General features: G+C 36.1%; 1 protein-coding gene across 3 annotated transcripts in view; it reads left to right on the top strand.

Moving 5' to 3' along the window:
- Positions 1-23,561, top strand: part of Ttc39b (tetratricopeptide repeat domain 39B) — a 124,357-nt gene that overhangs the window by 35,446 nt on the left and 65,350 nt on the right. The window contains exon 1 of one of the 3 annotated variants that reach the window (XM_013155090.3): positions 6,274-6,597. The exons of the other annotated variants lie outside the window; for them this stretch is intronic. The gene's annotated coding sequence lies outside the window, so the exon portion shown is untranslated. Of the gene's footprint in view, positions 1-6,273; positions 6,598-23,561 lie in introns of those variants that run through there. 3 annotated transcript variants of the gene reach the window in all.

Here is a 23,561-nt window from a genome sequence, read left to right as displayed (position 1 = left end):
GGAACATAACATGTACTATTCAGAAAATAGTCAAAGCAGAATATAAGGTTTTGAAGTAGATTTTTTTTTTTTTGTCTTTTTCTTTTTTTATCGGTACGGGGGATCGAACTCACGACCACACACTTGCAAGGCAGGTGCTTATGCTGCTGAGCTAAATCCCCAGCCCTGAAGTAGATTTTTTTTAAAAAGCAGCAATTACCAGTGCAGTGCACAGTGAAGGTGGCTGTGCTTGTTCAAGAGATGAGTGAGGAGAGGGGTCTTTGGAGAATATATGTATACTTTTGTTTAAAAATGATGATTTGTGCTGTTTATCAATTCAAATACATATATATCTTAGTAATGTCCAGTTGTTTGGGCTAAGTAAGCATCATTCAAGACTACTAGTGTCTCTTTTGCTATTTTTCAAGTATAACAGTTTTCATTTAAGTTTATGTAAATGAAGTCAAGAGTTTTAAGTGACACAGCTAACTGCCTTTTGTTAACTTTTTATGATATTTTCTCTGCCTTTTTCTACTTCTATCTATTCCCTTTTCATCTACCTCTTTTTAAAACTAAAACGTTAAAAGGACTGATAAAACAACAAAAAGCAGACATAACTTGGGAATTTTGTGTTTTGCAATGTGCCAGACTTCACCATTAATGTCTTTTGAAAATTAACCCATTTCTTAGACTATCTCTGTTTTTCCTCCTTCCTCTTTTTGACTCTCACTTTATTTGTGGAACAGCATGTATAGAACTCCTCAAAGGGATAATGGTGGCTGGTTTTGGTACATTTCTCTATAATACATGGTTCAGTATCTTGTGTTGTATATGTTTAATAATCTGAAGATTAAATAATTACTGATAAATTGGAAGGTCTCTGCGGTTCCTTAAAACTGAAGAGATAGGGGCAGGGGATTTAGCTCAGAGGCATAAGCACCTGCCTTACAAGTAGGCGGTCATGAGTTCAATCCCTGGTACCGATAAACAAAACAAAACAAACTGAAGAGATATTTGGAGATTTATATATAAGTTATTAATTTTTTATTATTTTTTTGTCCAAAATAAAAGTATTCAAGTTATTCCCTATAAGTAGAATGTACTACTAGAGCTATAAATGTTACAGCTTTTTGTAGCTCTGATGAGTCACCTTTTCAGAGAGATGTGAGCATAGTTTTGGTTGCTCCTACAGGCAATGAAGTTGTATGCTTCTGGTATTTATTTATGGTACCAGGGATCAAACTTATGACCTCGTGCCTGCCAAGCAGGTGCTTATGTCATTGAGCTAAATCCCCAGCCTTTGGTTTCTATTTATTTTGGCCATTAAGGTTTTCTGCTAAGGTAACCTGACCTTGCATTTAAGCAGTTAAAACAGAGTGTGTATATACAAATTCTGGATTATAGATTTCTCATTGACATTGAAAGATTCTTTGCTATTTATAAAATATGGCCCCAATTTAAAAAAACTTAAATGTACAAAGTATATTTGTTTTGATTAAAATAATTTTGTAGTCATCATAACAAAATAAATTTCATGATTGACTGATTAAAGCAAATATGTTTAAAAGAACATTCTTATTAGATTAGTCTAAACAATTGTATTGTTTAGAGACATAGTTAGATCCTGTGCTCGCAATAGAACTTATTGCCTAAAATCATGTTAAAATTTTTTTTCTGTTTATCTAGGTTGCCAATGTATTGCATGTAAATAACATTTTATTTTGTAACATGTCTTCAACCCATGAATATTTTTAAAAAACATGTTGTAAACCTACAAAATGCAAAATTAATGTTATGTGTGTATGCATACATGTGTATATATACATACACACATACAACGACTGTTGTGCAGTGTCATATTAAGAAATATTACTGTTGTAAAGTCTTTCCTTCTAAGGTATAACATATTTGATACAGTTTTTTGCTTTATTTTGAGACAAGGTCTCAGTATACAGTTCAGGCTGACCTTGAACTCACCATGTAGGCAAGCTGGCCTCAAACTCAATGAATTTTCTGCTTCAGCCTCTTGAGTATTGGGATTATAGGATGTACCACCACTGCATAGTTATTTTGATGTAGCCTCACAGTTACTACCTAAAATGTAAAAGTAAAAAACAGCATATTTTTAAAATGTAACAAATGAAAGTAAATGTTATTTGTGCTTATTTCTGCATTTCTGAGACTTACCTCATCAAATCAGGGAAAAGGACAGCATGCCTATTTGGCTATTCTTTCATTTTATTTCAGTGCTAGCTTTATGGATTTGTAAGGCACTCTAGGCTTAACAAATAGTTGTTAAGCACATTCTGTACATCAGGTGGTGTGCCAGTGTCTTAAGTCCCTTCTTTGTTGCTGTGACAAAATATTCAACACTTACAACTTAAAGGAGGAGAGTTTTATTTTGGCTCACAGTTTAGTCAGTAGTGTGCAGGCTCCAGGGCAGAAATGAATAGCACTAGGAGTCTGGCCTAGAGAAGCTGTTCACATCATGGTGACTAGGAGGCACGGTGCCAAGGTAAAGACAGGTTTGGGGTGGATAGTTTTAATATTAAAGTACAAAATTAGAATTTGTTGTTGATGTTTAAATGTTAAGGGCAGATTAAGGTAAATAATTGTATGTTCTTCAGTTAGACTACTGTATTTTAAGCATCGCACAAGAAAAAGTAATTCCTGGCTTCAAACTTGCAAAAAACCTTCTGACTCAATCACCTGACTTAATGGGATTATAGACATACACCACAGTGCCCAATGTATTGTCCAGCTATCTTATAGGATATATTTTATTAAAGATCAGAAAAAGCAAGATTACTTTCACTTTGACTTTGGAAGATACTTTTCCATCCTTTTTTTTGTTTTGTTTTGTTTTGTTTTTTGAGATAAGATCCTGCTATGTAGCCCAGGCCGGCCTTAAACTCAGATTATAGGTATGTGCCACCACACCCAGCTCAGTTTTATTTTTTAGAGAACAGTTTTAGATTCACAGAAAAATTAGAAAGATACTATAGAGTCCTTCTATTATTGTTTTGTAATAGTATGGTATACTTGTTAGAGTTAATAAAGCATGTCACTACATTATCATTCACTGAAGTCCATACTGTTTCCAAATTTCCTTCACTTTTACCTAATAATGTTTCATTTTTTGGTTCTAAGATCTCATCTGAGATTTTTCAGGTCTCCAAAGACTTTCTTCTTGGCTATGTTAGTTCTTAGATTGTCTCCTTTTTTGATCTCGATAGGTTTGAAGAATACTGGTCATGCATTTTGTAGGGTTCCCCTTATTGATATTTGTCTCAGAATTTTTCATGGTTGAACTGGTGTTTTGTATGGGATTTTGGAAGGAGATGTAGAAGATAAAGTGTCATTTTTATCCTGTCCTATCAAGCATACATAATGTCAGCATGATTTATCAATGTTGGTGTTGACCTTGTTCTCGTGGCTGGGGTATTGTTTGTGAGGTCTTTCCACTGTAAATCTGCTCCTCTCCTTTCTATCTTATAGTTGTTGGAAGAAAGTCACTATGTGCAACCCATTGTTAAGGAGTGTGGGGAGTTTTGCTCCCCTTCCTTTAGAGGAGCGTATCTGTGTAAACTATTTGGACATTTTTCCCCTTTTAGGTTATGTTACAATGATCATGCAAATAATGTACGTCAAGTTGTCACATCTTTTCAGTCAACGGAATCTTCATCAGATTCTGAGCAGTTAATTTTAAGTAGGAGATGCTTAGAACCTGTAGTAACTGACCACTTTAGGGATATCTGAAATTATAAGGGCAACTTATCTTTTGTAATTTCTTAATTACTTTTACAAAAGTAGGTGGATGCTACATTTACAACTTCTGTTGATAAAGGAAAAAGTATGAATATTAGGTGAGAGATGTATAGCGATCAAAAGATGAAGGTATGAAGTACACTGTAGTGATCATTTTGCATTTGGACTTGTTCTTTACTTTTCCTCCATTGAGAAATTCTGGCCTTCACAAGACTAGGTTACTTATACAGTGGTACATTGATTCACAAATTCTACGTTTCTGGTTGCAAGCTGAATTGGATAAGAAGCAAATCAAATTTCCCCATAAGATCAACAATGAGCCTAATTGTTGAATTTGATTTGATTTTCATCTAATTCTGTTTGCAGCCAGCATCATGGAAAGAATTTAATTCGTGAACTGAGGTGCGGATTCTGATGTGTCTGTAGTTCTTGCGTGTAGTATAGCACTCTTCATACTGAGTCACATTTGGTGAATAACTGACCTCCCTACTGAACTGAGAGCCTTAGAAGAGGAACTGTGCTCCATGCTGTATCTGTTGTGCCCAGCACATAATAGGCATATAAAATAACTGACCTTGCATATACTAACTCTTTAGAGCACTTCTAGAAATGTAAGGGTTAATAATATGCCACATATATGGGTAAATAATCTTAAAACTTTGTGAAAAGGGTAATATACAACTTGTAGAACAATAGTATTAAAAAAATACCTGTAGTTGTCTTATCTTCTTAGTTTTCTGGTCTGCATACAAGATATGGTATATTTGTGTATCAGACCCCTCATATGATTTAAATTGAAGAAGGTGACTAAACTAAATTATTAAAAAATACTAACCATGATTATCTGTGGGTTATAAGATTATGACAGATTTTCATTATTTTCTTTGTTTTCTAGTTCATTTCAAGGAGCTTATTATTTATAATCTGGACCTACCAGAATATATTACCTGGTGTTATTTTTTTTTTTTTAAATTTTTACTTCTTAGTAAGTTAGTACATGTTTGCAGTACATAATGAACACATTCTTGTAGGGAGTTGGTACATGCTACACATAGACATTTTAATTCTTTTTCATCCCCTCTCTTCCCCCTTTCCCCCTTCCTCCATCTCTTGGCCCCCTTCCCATTTGCAAAAGATCTTTTTCTCTATTTTCTTTTATTTTGCTCTTTACTTTTATTTTGTTTTTTTTTCATATAAGAGAAATTATACAATATTTAAATTCATGTGTCTGATTATTGTAACATTATGGTTTCAAGGTGCAACTGATTCAAGTTTAGTCTGCTTTATGGCAGAGTAGTACACCATTGTGTATAAACACCACATTTTCATATGTAATCATCGGTTGATGGACATATAGACCACTTGCAGGATTTCGCCATTATGCTATTAGCATGGACATGCTCTTAACATGGGTATGCATGTATCACTGTAATATGGAGTCTATAACTCTTTTGGGAAAATATCTGGAAGGGGAATAGCTGTGTTTAATGGAAGTTTTAGTTTTAGTTTTTTGAGGATTCTCCATCCTGATTTCCATAGTGTTTATGCTAGTTTGCATTCCTGCCAACAATAGAGAAGGATCCTCTTTTCCCTGCAGCCTCACCAGTATTTATTTTTTATTTCTTGGTGCTCACCATTCTTTCTGGATGGAAACTTAGTGTTGTTTTAACTTGCATTTCTGTAATGGCCTGAGATATTCAACAGTTTTTCATGTATTTATTGGCTATTTATAATTCTGAGAAATTTGTATTTCAGTTGCCCACTTTTTGGTTGGGTCTTTCATTTTTGGGGAGGTGTAATATTTTTGAGTTCAATGTATATACTAGATACTAGTCTGATATTAGTCTGAGGAATAGCTAGTGAAAAAAATCCCCTAATCTATAGGTAGTAAGCCCCAGAAGAAAAATGTTTCACTTCTAGGGGAAGTGCCCTTAGTAAGACAAGATAACTTGCCAGGTCACTGACTTTCTCATTTGCCAGGAGAGCTTTTAGCCGTTCAAAGTAGAAAAGTATAGTTGAACTTACAATTTTTTGTTCATGGTTAGGCTTTTTGAACGTGTTCTCTATTTTTTTTTTTTTTTTTAGTTTCATCAAAGCCATTCAAATAATATTTATCAGATGTTAATTAAAAAATGCCATTCCAACCACAGTGGTATGACTGTCATGTCTTAACGTGTTTTTAATTCTCTTCACTAATTTAACTTTTGTGCAGTTAGCCTATTAGAATAGACACTGAACAAATTGATTTTCCCTTAAATTTTTTTAAAGTATTGTAGATAAAAATTGAAGTCTAACCTGGGTATAACAGTTTATTCTCACAGGTTCCTTAAAACAAAGAAAATTCATTTTTTTTCTTTAATTGCCATTCTTTAGATAAAAGATAAGTCCCTAGGTTAGGTGAAAAATCTTTATAAGAATATCCTATAGTTTTTATAAATCCAGATCATTTGTATTTTTCCTTTCTGTTTCTCAAGGGTAATTAAGCAGTGATGGATTAGAACCAGGCTGCAGCAGAGAGATTGGGAGAAAATCTCCCGGCATCCCTTCCTGCGGAAGCATCCGCTACAGCAGTGAGCGTAGTTTAGCTGCTGCTTTAACTGACATGTCTTAAATTCTGCTCTGCAAAGCTCGGGCATGCTGGCAGCCGCCTCGGAGGCAACTTCTTTGCTTGTGCTGATAATTGAGAGTCTCATTGGAGACTCAGGAGTAAAACAGAAATTGAATCTTTTTGTTGGTTCCCATATTGAGGATTGTGTTTTCTTTTTGTTGGATTTTTAAAAAATCTGGTAGAGAGACATCTTCATAGTAGAACTGTATTCATTCCTCCAAAGTTACAGCTGCTCTAAATCTGTGAGTATGCGGTATTTATTCAGCAGTTCCTGGGGGCATGATTAAAAGATTCTTTTTAAATCTGTGAGGATTTAAGGAAACCTGTGTAAAAATTTTAAACCAGAGTTAAATGTCACTGGGGCATCCGCAGGTTTTGTTAGATGACGTCTTCATTAAAAGCTTCTGTCCAGCCTGATAGGATTTCCCCTCGCCCCCTCCCCTTCTTTACTTTCCAAGGCTGAGTGCCATAATCGGAGAAAACAGCTCCTCTTGGTGCTGCAGAGCCTCTGGTCTTTCTGGGATGCCGTGCCTGGTTTATGGCTGCTGCAAGGTGTGCATGGTGGGGGTTGCTGAGACTCCTGCTGCAGAACAATGGCAGGATGACGGTGGTTGACTTTGTGGTTATTGTATGTCCTCTGCTAGCTTCTTTGTGGTGTTTTGTTTTGTTAGGATGATTAAAATCTTAGCAGTTAGTAAAGGGGCATGCCCTCATAAATAGCTTGTGCTTGATCATCCTAGACCTGTACCTCTGACTGTAAGGTGCTGGCTTCAGTCTCTTTGTAGCCAATTACAGTGAAGGTAAGCTCCCCAAAAGTGACCTTTGTATGACTGCCCTTTTCCATTGTGTGTTGGAGTCAGTGCTAGAGTTTTGTCTTTTGGCTTCATTTGTGATGCAGACCCTGAAGTCTAAACATCTGTCTTTAGTCATCATGTCCCACTTTCAGCCTTTGGAATTCCCTGGCAGCCACGTCTATATCCTTGCTGAATTTGGAGTGAATGAATTTTGAGCATTTTCTAAGGATAGAGGCTGATTTTTTAGTCCAGCATAACCTTTATATGTTCTTGTCTTTGTTAAAAGAGAATCATATTATTTTAGTGAACTGATCTCATCCCTGTATCTTATTATTATTATTATTATTATTATTATTATTGTTATTATTATTTTTGGTACCAGAAGTCAAACTCAGGACCTTGTGCTTGCCAGGCAGGCATTGTACCACTGAGCTACATCCCTAGTCCTCATTCCTGTGTGTTAAAAACCACATTAAAGTAATGTTTAAAAAGTTGATGTATTCGGTAGTTAAAATACTTTTAAATACAAAACAGTTGTCTTTGTAGATGCAGAATATGTTTGACTTAGACTGATATATTATATGAGCTTTTTGGGTGTCCGGATTTTGGTTAACTTCCTGCAGCATAAAACAAATGAAGGTTTTTTCTTTTTTAACCTTGTTTTTTAAATTTTTTTTAACCACCCAGGGATCAAACATCTGCTGTCTTTATTTTTAAAAATTTTGTCATACCTAAATGCAGCTACTTTGAATTTGATGATGAAGGCTGCTAAAATTAGGAAATTCTGCCTTACTTAGACTTGCAAAAAACTTCTATTCAGGTATTCATTCATTCAGCAAATGTTTATGTTTGTTACAAACCTTTTACTAAGCTCTGAGGAGGTGCAGCTGAACAAAATATATTTGATCTCATGGAGCATCTGTTTTTAGCAAGTAAGGGGAACGTTTAAAAACTATTGAATGAGTTCATTACAATTGTAATTTTTTCAATTGTAGAAGTATAGGTACTTTGTGGCCATACACAGGACACATAAACACTTGCAAGTTTTTCTGTCTCAGAATCTGAAGCCACAGAATTTTTGAATGTTTGAGCTGGAATGACAGGTTAGGAGTAATTTTATGAGTTCAAGAAGCCTGTGATAGGCACTTGAAGTGCTGGATTTAGATTAGTAAATAAAAAATAATAACTGTTTTGGAAGAGCTCATAGTCTAGTATGAGAGAAAGGGAAATTAGTCATGTTAATAAATTTGGTCAGGGGCTGGGGATTTAGCTCAGTGGCCTAAGCGCCTGCCTGGCAAGTGCAAGGTTGTTAGTTGAATACCCGGTACCAATAAATAAACAAACAAACAAACAGATAAATAAATACAGTCATCATTTTTCCAACTTAGGGGTAGAGAAATGAACTAGATCTGTTTTCAGATGTTTTCTGTGCCAGGTCAGGTACTTGTGGTTACTCTGAATTTTTAAAATCTTTAACAAGTGGTTTGTCCCTCTGGAATTATATATGAAGAAAATGAGTAACACAAAGGTTAAATCCTATATTCAGGGTCATTGAAAGTGCTTACCACAATTCCATTGTGATGAAAGATGGCAAATCAGTGTCCCTTAAAGCTCTTATATCAGGTTCCTTTACTCACCAAGTTGACTAGTGGAGTACCTCGTTTCCTGTTTTGAGCCACAGTGTGCTTTTGGATATTATGCATCATGAAAAAGAAAAGTGTTTAGTTTTTTTTTATGCCTTATCCCCAGGGACTATCCTATCAATCTGCATTTGCTTTCCACTTGCTAACACTACACTTTTAAGTCTTTGGATCATTTTAGAAAGAATAGGGCAAGTTATACTTTATATATAAGAGCAGATTATACTTTAGTGGCAGGTCAGTTCAGGAAATGGACAACGTGCAGCCTGTGAAAACAATGCTAACAGAAAGGATCAAGGATTTCTTGAATTTTAGGCTCATGTCGCTGTCCATTACCATCAGCAGTTCCCAAGAGGTGGACTGTTCAGAGTTGCATGGACTTCATCAGTTAGAATTCTTGCATTTTTGAGAATTGATGAGGGTAGAGAGTAACTTTTCACGGGAGATGTTCTAGCAGAAGATTTTCCTTGATTCCCAAAACCATCTGTCCATTCCATTTCTAAGAGGCTGTTGGAAAGTGCTTAACAGGGGAGAACATGGCAGATAGATAGCAGCAGCTATGGAGGCTCTCTGAGATACCCCGCTTAGAGTCCAGGAATGGTGCGGTGTGAGGAGTCCTAAGCAGGGGGAGATGTACCCTGCTGACCCAGGAATGAACTAAGCTAAGAGAAACCAACTGGAAACATAATCCCGGTGCTATAACAGGAACAGATAAGGTCTCAGCGTGGAAGCTTGAGCCTGTGCCGATGGAAGCTGCGATTTGAATTTCCTGCTGCCGCTGCTGCGTCTGAATCGGCACAGCAGGGAGAGAGACGTGCGAAAACTCTTGAGAGTGGGAATTGGCGAACGGAGTTGAGAGCGGGACTGGCAGGGAGCCTGCATCGACCTGCGGTGAGTGAGCAGAACGGGGACCCTTCCATAGAGTAGGAGGCTTCAACAAAGGACATACTGGGACCGTGCAGACTTGCCGGAACAGGACGCTGCAGTGACTTTAGTCACATATTCCCCTCTCAAGCGGGATTGGTGGGGAGTGCCTGGCCTGGGTGATGCCGCTGACTAAGACCCAATAAGCTAGCCCAAACCAGGTCGCAGCACCTGGAGGTGCACCCTAGTGGTGAAGCCTTTGGTAGGTTGACCTGGAGGGGCGGGCCCAGCAGAGGCTGCCCAGGTCTGTGTCTCCCTAGTACACTGCAGTGGGTGGGAACACCTAGCCGGCGCAATTCAAACAAAGAGAAAAAAAAAAAAAAAAAAAAAACTGGGCCTCCTATATTCGCTTGTATGGAAGGAACAAAAAGTATGGGAAGAGGAAGCAACAAGAAAGGGCCCTCAGTCCCCAATCCTGAGAACACTGATCCAGGAAAGGTGAATGCAAAGGAGAATGAGGAAAGAAAACATGCAATATCAGACACGGCACCAATAGACATAAAGCGATATCTCCAGAGCCTCATAGATGAGTTCAAAAGGGAAGTATTTAATGAAATGAAGCAAGATATAAGTAGAATAGTTAGAAATGCTAAGCACTGCCCAAGAAAAAAACAGATGGTGGAATGGAAGAACTGAAAAAAAGGGGAGAATTGTTTAATGGAGAAAATAGAGAGAACGTAGAATATGTGAAGCAGATTCAAAGAGATTACCAGGAAACTAGAAACTCTATCGAAAGCTGGCATAACAGCTTGAAAGAAACTAAAGATAGATTATCTGAACTGGAGGACAGATTTGTAATGTGGGAGCATGAAATGAAAAACTTCTTAAAAATAACAAGAAAACAAACAGCAATAATACGAAGGCTAGAAGACGATAAGAGGATCTATAACTTAAGAATTAAGAACATAAAAGAAGAAGTAGGGACACAAACAAATGAACTACAAAGGCTATTCACAGAAATAATCCATGAGAATTTCCCTAATTTAGCAAAAGGTAAAGATACTCGGATGTATGAGGCATACAGGACTCGAGCCACCTATAACCCAAACAGAGCTACACCCAGGCATGTAATAATCAAAATTCCAGAAATCCAGTATAAGAACAGAATATTAAAAGCCGTCAGAGACAAGAAACAGATCACTTACAAGGGAACGCCCATCAGAATTACAGCAGATTTCTCGGCACAAACCATCAAATCACGAAGAGCATGGGGGGAAGTAATTCAAGCTTTGAAAGATAATAACCTCCAGCCAAGATTGATATATCCTGCACAACTGTCCCTAGAAATTGATGGAAAAACAAGGTGCTTCCAGCATAAAGAGGAACTAGGGAAATTTGCAACCACCAATGCAAGTCTACAGAGAATACTGCAGGATATTTTAAAAAAGGAAAATACCAAGATCCCAGAAACAGTGGCAGAGAGGCCACAATGAATGGAGCAGAAAGCGAAATGAAGAAGACAAACTGACCACAAACAACAGAAAAAGAGCTCAACAGAAATGAGGCAGAGAAGATCAGATGGTAGGAACAGCTATTTTGGAGAAAACAAGACATCATAATAGCTAGTGCTGATTTAGTATCATCTTGTTTTGAAGTCCCATCAAGCTTTTATTCTTCTGTCTCCATCGGCCTTAAGGTTGTATCTTATTGGGTTTTATTATATGTGATAATGTAAGCAAAAACTTTTATATAGAAACCATTGTTCATTTTCTGATAGTTGGTTCTAAATACCCTGTAATACTGTCATTCTCTTGAATGGTTTTACATTGTCTTGATATGTTTGGTACTACAGTATACGAAGTTATACTCAAAGATTTCAAGGAAAGAGACACTATGGTAACTACTTTTATGTCAGGATATCTTGTAGTGAAACACTATTTTGCTTAAATGGTTATGCTTTGACCTGTGCTGTTTTGTTGTTATGCCCTCTTTTATCTCAATCTCCTTTTTAAAATTATCTACTTTTTTATTTTTATCTTTTTAATTAAGGGAAAAATAAAAAATAACAGGATACATTATAGAATCCACTTTGATTTCCTATTAACTTGATTTGAAACCCTGTATTTTCCTCACCATCTTGTTTTGACTGATTTTCCCCTATTCTGCTTTGCTTGATAGTACCAAGTTCGAAAGTATAGGCAACAACTGTGAAGACAATAAGATTCATTATGACGCCTATTCTGGTTGACTATTATCTTCTCTTAAAATCCTGTAATGTTTCCAATGTTTTGGTTTTATTCTTTACTGTTTTGTTCAATTTTATTATAACTGATGATATAGACAATTCTTTTTAAGATAGCAAGAGGCAGTATGGTAACCATTGTTGATCACCTTGTATTTTGTTTTTACATTATCTATTATGTCCATCCTTTTGATTTGACTGACTCTGTTCTGTTATGTCACATTGGGTTTTACTCTCTTCAAAAAAAAAGTAATAAGAACTGTGGGAGTAATAAAACCCAAAATGTGTAATTGTCATTGTACAAAAGAGAGGAAAAGAAAGTGCTCTAAAGGATATAACTGCATATATATTTAAGTGTATAAGATAGATAACCATATTACTGAGTTTTGTTGGATCATTGAACAAAACTGTTTGCAGTCTCACTGTTTGAAAGTCCACTTTATATGCTTTAATTTTGTAACTTGAACAACTATTTCTAAGATAACAGTATGTAATCTATTAACTAGTGATTCCCTACTGTTTATTCTTTCTGAAATTCTGTATAAGTTGTACCCTTTTTCTGTTTTTTTTTTCTTTTTCTCCTTAAATAAAATTAAAAAAAACCAAACAAACAAAAAAAGAAAGTGCTTAACAAAAATAAGCTGCACATCTGCAGCCTCTCTTACACTGACAGCAGGGTAGAATCGTCAGGTGTTTTTATGAAGTAGCCTTTCAAATATGTGAAATGTTCACCTCACTTCCCTGTGTACCTTTGCATGTCTAGGTTAACCAGGCTTAGTTCTGTCACTCTTCCTCATATGAGGTAGTCCAGAGTTCTCAGCATTCTGTAGGTTTTGTTTTTTTGTTGTTGTTGGTGCCGATGGTTGAACTCATGACCTCGCGCTTGCCAGGCAGGCGCTTAAGCCACTGAGCTAAATCCCCAGCTCCAACATTCTGATCTCTTTGTATTTGACTTAAGGTAGTTTTGTAAATGGTGACAACCAAAACTGGACTCATTATTCTAGGTGTAATGTGGTCAGCTGAAGTTCTTATGACTCAGTATACTTTATCACACTTTTATGTAACAAACTACCATAGAATTTAAGTGGGCTTAAAACCAGGGCAATCATTTATTTGCCTATGAATCTGTGATCTTCGTAGATTTGAAAGGGGTAGTGTATCCTTTGAATCACCTGGGGCAGCTTAGCTGGAGTTTGTATGATGGCTTATTTACCTGACTGACCAGTTATTGCATGTGGTTGCTGGGAACTTAGCTATGGCTGTTGACCAGCAGCTTTATTGTTGTCCATGTGATTGCTTGAGGTTCCTCACAGCACAGCATGGTTTCAATCTGTAGTGTTCCTAGTGACAGGAAATAGAAGCCACTAGTCTTTAAGGCCTGTGCCTCCCAAATAGCACATTATTTCATTGATCAGTAGTAACAAAGAGACCACTCTGATTCAGGGATTGTCCATAGCCCATTCTTGACTGGAAGGATAACAGAATTTGTCACTGTCTGTAGTCTATCATACTTAGCAAATTATTATTTTCTGTGTCCCTGTCCCCTTCTAGATACGTTACACATTTTGACTCTTCAACTAAAACTTGAATATAGTATATTTAAACTCTTGCTAAGGTGGATCTCTTCATTTTTTACTGAGACCATTATTACTTCATGTTAACAGTTTTGTTCTTCCAGAGTTTCTCCTGTCATTCATGTTTTTAAGCTTATTTGAATCTTGACAGTGATGTCTGTCATGAATTGTCTATCTTTTGTATCACTCGTATATATAGTAGGAAAATTTACTGTATCTTCACTCAAGACATGATGAATATGTTGGACACGATGGAGCTGTGTATATTAGAGAGGTCTCACCAAACTAACATTAAGACATCAATCAAAATATCTTGTGGCTTTAGTGATGTAATCAGATAAGAAGTGGCTCAGTCATGCTATTCTACCATATTATCCAGAGAGATTTAGGTGCTTAATTGAGAAAGACCAAACAGAGCATGAGTTTGATGGGAATTTTGTATATGGTTTACTTTTCTTTTGATATTCCGTCAGTTCACAGGTGTAGAGTCTTTAGTGACTATTCAAGTATGGTGTGAATGGGTTTCTTTGATCATTTTAGATTAGGGTTATAGAATAATTTATTTGAAGTTATTACAGGTGACTGCATTTTAGGAAACAGAAGTCCTAGATTTGAATTTCCCTTGTGGTTTGGGGCTATAGTCATTACCTTCTTAGCCGGTGGGTGGGACAGAATTTGAGCCTTTCTGTGACCCAGCAAACCTAACAGCATTTATGCCTCCTTATGATTAGATTAGGTTTGTTGCTGTTTTGTTTTTTTAAAGCAGTAGCATTCCTGTATAGCAAATCATTTTATGTGTGTGCTTCATACTGCAGGCTGCATAAATACTTACATTGACTATGAAAATAGCCACACATTGAAGAAGCAAAGAAGATTAAGCTCTGGGGTTTAGTTACTTAAGTATGTATGTGCTTTCCTTTTGTTTCTCCTATTGATAGATGTCTATAGGGAAAAACCCTCGGATTTACTGTCAGCTGCTTGTTTGTGAGTGGAGGTTTCTGTGAGTAGTGTGTTTTCCATGATCTGCCTACATGATGTAAAATGTCACATGGGAAGACTGTTTGGCACAGTGGTGCTAATAGAATCAATACAAATGTTACTCATTTATCAAACACTAACTGGTGAGCATCCCAGGACTAAGGTGATTCCTGTCTTTAGGAAGTTAATAAGCTACTCATCATAGGTAAAAAGAAGACGGTAGTCTTCCTGTGGTGAGTTGTAAGCTCTAGCCAAAGAATCCAGCATCTAGTCTAAGAAAAAGACTTTTGCATAGCCTGAATTTCTTCTTTTCATGAATTGTGAAGTAAATGAAAGGAAAAGTTATTTTTGTTATTTTTAAAAAAATATTCTTTGTTTTAGGTAGTAATGTTTAGAAAGACAACTTATATCACTTTGTAGTATGATGTGACACTACATTTGCTCTGTGTCCTGCGAATATTTGGGTCCCTATTGGAGGAACATGGTGAAATAAATGCTGCTTTAGCAGTCTTTGCTGGAAACAATTAAGCAGAGCTGCTGAGTGGCAGAAATGTCAGGTCCTTCTAATGGGAAGTTCTTGGCACTCACCACTTAATCTCTTCTAATACTATCAGTACCACTTACAGTCCCTCATATTTACGTGGTTTCCATTTAAAAGGTGGTTTTATAAAATGGACATCCATTTTCCTTATAACATCCCTGGGAGGTAAATAGACTGACAATTGTCTGTCCCTTGCTTTTACAGATAAGAACACTATAGCTCACAGTGGTGAGAGAATGGTCCAGATTCACACTGCTTGCAAGGGATAGCATACCTGGAATACAACCAGAGTTCTAAATGTCCTTGCATGCTTTCTTCCAAATCACACTGCAGTCTTGTGGTGAGGAAAGACAAGTCACACATCAGGTAGGAATTTTTGTGAAAAGGAGCAAGCCTTCCAATAGGTTAGGGATTTGTTTTTCATTTTTAAAAAAGATCAGCAAAGACAAAAAATCAAAGTAAGACAGGAGCCAGCCACATCTCTCACCAATCCAACATTCTATTGTATTTTTTAAATAAATAATGAGAGGAATATGATTTGCTCCGCCTGAAAGATGCTGGCAGTGATTTCAATTTTCCTACTTTGTTGGTAAGATGCTGTGACGGTAAGCAAAGAGGCCATCTTTTGGGGATAGTTTCTTTTCAAAAGATACAACGATCTCTACTCTCAGGTTTTTAGGGAAGTAAGGCCTAAAATGGCTTATATCTTTATATAAAAATAAACTTTATTCTTTTCAACAGTTTTCACTTTGCTCTAGAATAGTCATCACCATTGAGGATGAACATATGTACGCAAACCCACACCAAAAATAAAATAACCCAGCACACTAAGTTGTCAATTAAAGATCATAATATTTGTTCAATTTCAGGGTTTTTTTTTTTTTTTTTTTTTGAGTGACTTAGGTTTTGGGAAGTGAGGGAAGGTAAATACCCAGTCAAGTAAACATTTAAACTCTGCATCAGACCTGTGTCTCCCTTCTCGAAGGTTCTCCTTTCTCTCCTTTTTCTAAGATGATATTGGTGCCTGAAAAAGTAGGGTGGGGGTGGAACTGTGGTCTGAGAACTGCTTTCTGGTCGAGGGCCCCAGCCTCTGGTCTTTGCTCTGTGGCTTCTGTAACTCTGAGACTGTTGCTATGACAGTGACTCTATGGATTTGGCATCTCCACTGGTGTTAATCGGTCCATAGATACCGGAGATCCAGTGTGAACTCCCAGTTGATCTCTGTCTCTGCCCTTTGTCACTAAGTTTAAAAAAAATTATTTAAGGTTATTGGTACAATGTAGGTATATACAATGATCACATTTATCACAGGGAATTTGTACTTACCTGTACATGATGTACCTCATTTGTCTTTTTATCCCCTGTCATTTCCCCCTTCTCCCTTCAACCCCTTTCCCTTATTTGTAAAGCTTTGTTTCCATTTTTTCCTTCTTTTCTCTTTTTCCTTCCTTCCTTTTTCCTTCTTCCTGTTTTCCCTTTCCTTTTAAACACTTAAGAGTCTTATTTTGTGAAAATTCCAAACATTCAGAAAAGGCACAAGACTAATTCAGGGAACTTGTAATCTAGTTTTAGTGTTTTGTCACATTTATTATTTTCCCCACATATAATACTAGTATGTATTTCTTTCTGTGCCATTTGAGAACAGGATACAGCTGCAGAGAAGGTGGTCTAGAGGGATGAGTTTGTAGTCTCTAAGTGAGCAAGGGAGCTCTCATATTGGTTCTTTTTCTCTGCTTTCTTCTTTCTTTTTTCCAAGTTAAACTTCTTCACTTTTAACTCTTCCTTCTGTTGAACTGGATTTGGGTGCTTTCCCTCCCTGGGGTTTGCTTGTGGTGTATTTCCTACTGGTCTTCAGTCATAAGGCAGGCAGGTGTGACAGCTGGACCATAGGAGAGTGCTGTTTTAATTCGCTTCTTTGTTCATTTATTCAGTCAGTCCAGTGATGGAAGGTTTCCACGGCAAGGCACCATGCAGGTGCTGTAATGAGATCCTGCTTTCAAGAAACTTGTATGATGAAAAAATTTTGTTTTTTATTTTATGTTTTGCAGTCCTGAGAATAGAAAACAGGGTCTCACACTCGCTAAGCACACTTTCTACCACAGAGCCTCAACTTGACCTCAAGAGATGATTATTTAAAAAAAGATCTAATTAAATGAAAATTTGGACAGACTGTGGTTTTCCTTATTCAAGGTATTATGTTTCTATAAAAAAGCTTAAATTGCATCCTTGTTAACATTCTGTTGTATTAATCAGTTCACTTTTAAATAATTCAAAACTTTTTACTCATGTTGCTGACTCACTGCTGTTTTATCCTGCTTTTGTTTGGTTGAACTTTTTGATCCAAATTGAAGAATTTATAATTTATTCTCAGGTGTTATGTTTGAGAAAAGTGACTAATTTTGTGTGTCTTAAAATTTAATATAGTCGTTGAAATATGGAGTTCCTAAAATGTTTATGGGTGGAAATTAAATATTAGTTTGCTAAATATAAACCATTCATCGAGAGCATCATCTGTTTTGATTATGGTCCATTGGTCCGTTCACTGCCCTTTTCAGCCTCATTGTTTTCTTCAGAGTGCTGTATCTTATTTTCTCTATTGTTATTCCAGTTTCTAATAAAAATATGAAACAAGGCACAGTAAAGGGAAGCATCTTTTGAACAAAGCTGTTTAAACAATATGACTCCACTCATAGTAGTCCTTCTTTGTCTGTGGTTTCACTTTCTGTGGTTTCAGTTACTAGAGTCAAACATGGTCTGAAAATACTGTAGTCCATGAGTAACTAAGATATGTTACAGGGAGGGACACTGAAAGAGTACACACATATAATTTGTATTACAATATATTGTTAATTTTTTTTTCTGGTACTGAGGATTGAATTTAAGGCCTTTGCATGGAGCTGCATACATCCTTAGCTGATTTTTAATTTTTAAATTTGAGATAAAGTCTTGATAAGTCACTCAGTTACCTTGGCTGAGCTTGAATCTGGAATCTTCCTGCCTAGTCTCCCAGAGTGCTGGGAGTACAGGCATATGCCACCATGCCAAGCTATAATTTTTTTATTTCATTCTTAGTTATTGGTAATGTTACTGTCCTGTTAAATTAAACTTTATTGTAGGTGTGTACAGGGAATACATGGCATGTATCTCTGACTCCGCCAAATTTATAAATAAAACTTAATTGTAGGAATGTGTAGGGGAAAACTGTATATACCTTTGGGGTCATTACTATCTGTGGTTTTAGGTATTGGGTAGGGGAGTCTTGGAGTTTCCTCCACAAATAAGGAATGACTGGATTTGAATGAACCAGTTTCTCCTCTTCTTTATATAGGGCTGAGGTGACGCTAACAGATGCTTGGCTGACATTCACACTGGCTTCATGAACTGTATATTTCTGATCTCCAAAGATAGAGGCTGTTTTCAGAGAAAAAATTGGATTTACATTCTTTTGAAAATGATAGCATTTGGTGACAGGCCAGGTAAAATGAGGCTAAGTTTGACAGTAAAATACCATTTGGTACATACCTGTTGAAGTCTGGACTGCTCTTCCTTTCTCATTGTTGACAGTAGCACCTCCTTGCTTTTGCTGACAGTGCACTGGGAGAATGGGTACCGGGAACAACCGTCTACTGGACAGAATTTGGAATTGTTGGAGCAGTTTTTTTTTTTTTTTTTTTTTTTTTTTTTTTTTAGAAAGACAAGGTGATCTTGTGACCTGGAATGTTAAGTGATTAATGTGCAGGGACATCCTGCCTTCCCTACTCAGAGGACACTATACAGATGGTGGGGTTTGGAAACGTGGAAATGGTGGCTCCTGGAGCAGGTCAGTTGGCCTGTGTACACTCAGGTCTTTTCCCCATGAAGGAGAAATCATGAGAGTTGGGGATATAGCTCAGTGACGTAAGTGCCTACCTGGCATGCACAAGGTCCTGAGTTTGATTCTCGGTAATTTTTGAAACTTTGTTTCATTTTTTCTTTTTGAAATAGGCTGATATTTTTACAATTGTATAGAAATGTAGCACTTTGCTTTATTGTTTTTGAAGTGAAATCTGAATGGTTCTGCTGATTTTGATTTAATTAAAAGTATAAACAAAGCTGTGAACTTTTATTTAAAAGTAGTTCTACCTAGTGATTAGAGCAGGGAAAGAATAAGACACATAACCAATTAAAGTGGGAAAAATATTAATGATCATTTCTCCAAAAAGATAATACCTTAGTAAGTGCCTAAAAAGATTTTCACCATTGTTAGCCATGAGACAAATACAAATCAAAACCACAATGAGGCACCACCATACCCACTAAAATGAACAATAAAAGATATTCACCAAGCTGTGAAAAAATTGGAACTCTCATACATTATTGGTTGGAATATAAAACCACACAGCCACTCTGAAACACAGTCTGGCAGTTCTCCAAATTGTCAAGTGTGGAGTACCTTATGACCTAGCAATTCTGTGCTCAGATAGGAACTTGCCATATGAATGCTAACAGTAACATTATTGATAGTGTCCAAAATTAGAAATAATTCATAAACAATCAAAAAGTAAATGATAAACACAGGGTAGTATAGCTAAATGGTGGAATGTTATCTAGCAAAAAAGAAAAAAAGGGAATGAAATATTGTTACATGCTGTAGCATGAATGAATCTTGAAAACCTGTTAAGTAAAAATGCCAATCATGAAAGACCACATATTGTGATTCCATTGACATGCAATGTCCAGAAAAGCAAATTTATTGATACAGCAAGTAGACTAGTTCTGTTAGAGAACTTAGAGGTAATAGGAAAATGGAAAGTCACTGCTAATGAAGGGATACATTTGAGTAACAGAATGTTGTAAAACTATACTATAGTGACAGTTGCATACCTCTGTCAATAAACTAAAAACCATTATATGCTTTGAATGTGAATTATACCTCAAAGCCATTAGTAGCTTAAAATTAGAGCAGCATAAACAGGATAAAATAAGGGCATGTTTTCTATTGTACTAATATCTGTAAATGAAATACCTTTTTTTTTTTGCCTCTTTCAACCAAATGACAATATTTTTCATTAGTTAAAAATACCTTTCTTCCAACACATGAGTGTAATATCTAGATTATATTCAGGAATGGAACAAACAAGTATTTTATTCAGCTGTATTTTCTAGTAAATGTGGTTATGTTGGTTGTACAGATTCTATTTTGAAGAGAGTAACAAAAAAAAAAAGAAAACAGAATAGAGTCAATCAAAACAAAACAATGAATGTGATACAAGATTTCAAAACAAGATAAAAGGAAATCAATAATGGCTACCATAATGCTTTTTGTTGTCTTCAAAATAACATCCCATACCATCAGGCATAATAAAGTCAAACAAAACAGAACAGAATAAAACTAATCAAAACAAAACAACAAAAGCAATACAGGACTTCAAAACAAGGCAATAGAAATACATCAGTGGCTATCATGATGCATCTTTTTATCTTCAAAGTAGCTGCTTGTGCCATCAGACATAATAAAATCAAATAAAACAAATCAAAATAAACCAAATTAAAGGAACAATGAAAATATTACAGGGTTTCAAAACAGGATAATAGATTAGCAGTGGTCACTGCCTTCCCTTTTTAGAAATTTCCTCCCCTTTCACAATATCTATTATGCATTTTACTATCTCTTTTATTTTTTATATTAGGGAGACAACATGATGTTCACCCATGTGACTGAACCATTTCACCCATGAGCATGATCTCAAGTTGTACCCATTTACCTACAAGAGCCTTGAGGTTATCTTTCTTTATAGCTGAGTAGCTTTCCCTTGTATAAAAATGCCATATCTTAACCATTCTGCAGTTGATGGGCAAGCTACCCCTGCCTTTTTTTCTGGTTCCCTGTCACATAGAACATTGTTTTCTCTTGATTTTTAGTCTATTTCCTTTTGAGTTAAATGTATTTCTTGCATAAAGCATATTAATGGATCTTGTCTGCTGATCCACTCTGCCTACGTTTCTTTTCACTGTGCATTGAAGCCATCTACATTAATGGTTATGACCAACATGCACTGGCTTGTCTCTGCATGCTGTTTTCCTGCAGTTGGCTGCCTACTTTTCCCCTCCATTCAATTGTCTGCCCCACTCAGTGATCTCCCTCTGCCACTGTTCCTGGGTCTGTGGTCTTTTTTTTTTTTTAAATCTCTCTTTAGAATGCCCTTCAGTATTCTTTGTAGGGTTGGTTTGGTGGTCATGCATTCCTTCAGTTGTTCTTTGTCATGGAAGTATCTCATTTCTCCATTAATTTTGAAAGATAGTTTTTCAGAGTACATCAATCTGGGTTAGAAGTTCTTTTCTTTCAGGACTTGAAATACTTCACTCCAAGCTTTTCTTGATTTGATGGTTTGTATTGAGAAATCTGTCACGATTCTGATGGGTTTTCTTTTATAGGTAATCGGTTTCTTTTCTCTTAACAGCTTTTAATATTCTGTCCTTGTGCTGAATTTCTGGGCTCTTGATTATTATATGTGCAGGTGTAGATTTATTTTGGTTAAGGCTAGCTGGAATTCTGTATGCCTCACTTATCTGTGTATCAGGTCTTTTCCCCATATTTGGAAAGTTTTCTGCTATTGCTTCTGTAAATAGACTTTTTTTTTTGTCTTTTTCATTTAATGTCATTTGTGTTGACCCCTGCTTTCTTGCTGACACCTATTATTCTTGAATTATTTTTCTTTGTGTCATCTTGCAGCCATTGAATTGTTATTTCCTGGCTCCTTCTTTTTCTTTTTTTTTTTTTTCTTTTTGTGGGGGGTATTGAGGATCAAACTCAGGATCTTATGCTTGCCAAGCAGGCACTTATACCACTGAACTAAACCCCTGCCTCCCTTTTTTTATTTAGAGAAAAAAGCAAAACAGAAAAAGGGTAGAAATAATGCAGAATTTCAGAAAAAAAGACAGTAAGAAATCACTAGTTGATAAACTACATATTGTTATCTAATTCAAAACATAAAAAGTGGACAATCAAGCAATGACAGTACAAATCATTCTGTTTGATGAACTAACAAAAACTTAGTAGTATGGCTATCTTACACACTTAAATATACATACGGTTATATCCTTTAGAGTACTTTCTTTCCCTTTTATTATCTCAGTATCATACATTTTGGATCTTATTACTCTTTCAGTTTTTTATTATTTTTATACTAGAGAGACAATACGATATTTACTAATGTGAATCTGATTTATTTCACTTATGAGGATAATATCAGGTTGCCTCCATTTACCTATAAAAGCCTCAAGATCATCCTTTTTATAGCTGAGTAATATTCCATTGTATAAAAATACCACATCTTTTTCATCCATTCTGCCATTGATTGGCATTTTGGTTGTTTCCAAGATGTAGTTATTACAAATTGTGCTGCTATAAACATGGGTGCACATATATTTCTGTGACATAACCTTTTCACCTATTCTCCTGGGAAAATACCCAGGAGAGGAATAGGTGGCTTGAATGGAACTTCCAATCCTAGTCCTCTGAGGAATCTCCATAGTGTTTTCCACAGTGGCTGCACCAATCTACACTCCCACCAACAGTGGAGAAGTGTTCCTTTTTCTCCATAGCCTCTCCATTTGTTATTGGTTGATTTCTTGATGGTAGCCCTTCTTTATGGAGGGAGATAAAATCTCAATGCTGTTTTAATTTGTATTTCTCAAATGACCAGTGATGGTGAACATTTTTTCATGTATTTATTTGCCATTTGTATATCTTCATTTGAGAACAATGTGTTCATCTCAGATGCCCGTTTTTGGAGAGAGACTTTGAATTTGGGGGGCTTGATGTTTTTCAATTCTTTATATGTTCTGGATATGAGTTCTTTGTCTTTCCCATTTTGTACTTTGTTGGTGATTTCTTTTGAAGTAGAAAAAGTTTAATAATATGAGATCCCAGTTGTTGATTCTTTGAAGTACTTCCCATGTGATTTGTGTTTTGTTCATGAATTCTTTGCCTACCTCTATGTCTCCAAGATTTCAGCTTACCTTGTCTTCCAGTAGATTTAGGTTTCTGTTTTAATATTTAGATCTTTATCCATTCCTTGTTATTTTTAAGAGATCTTTCCTTTCACAATCACAAGCTGCACTCCCGTCTTCAAGGTCTGAAAGTCAATCTTCAGTTTTTTCCAAGTGGTTTTGCCAGCTTTCAATGGAGTTTTTAATTTCCTGGATGTCACTTTGAATGTTTCATACATTCTAAATATCTCTTTTATTATCCATTCATAGTTTCCTTTATTTTTCTGTGCTCTTCTGTTTTTTATCTATGTCTTCTTTAGGGATGCTTAGCAATTGTTTTATTATGTTTTTATTTATTCTTTTACCTGAGATAGTATTTCTGTTCTAATTTCTTTTATAGCCTCATGAAGTTGTTTCTTTACTTCAGTTGCCATCATTTTAGAAACTTCTGATATGTGACTCCTGATCTCTTCCATGTTTACATCTCCTGCACTGTCTCTGCTTGGGTTGGAATCCAGAGACTGCCTTTTGCTTCTTTTTCTTGACATTTTCCTGGGTTCTTCCACACAAACAGATAGTGGGGTCCCAGGCACTCCTGTGTT

This window comes from Cavia porcellus, unplaced genomic scaffold (genome assembly GCF_034190915.1).
Source record: "Cavia porcellus strain 051 isolate PalLab524CR breed Dunkin Hartley unplaced genomic scaffold, mCavPor4.1 scaffold_1, whole genome shotgun sequence".
Lineage (NCBI taxonomy): Eukaryota > Metazoa > Chordata > Mammalia > Rodentia > Caviidae > Cavia > Cavia porcellus.
Note: the sequence above shows the minus strand (reverse complement) of the source record. Positions and strands in the feature narration are given on the sequence as shown.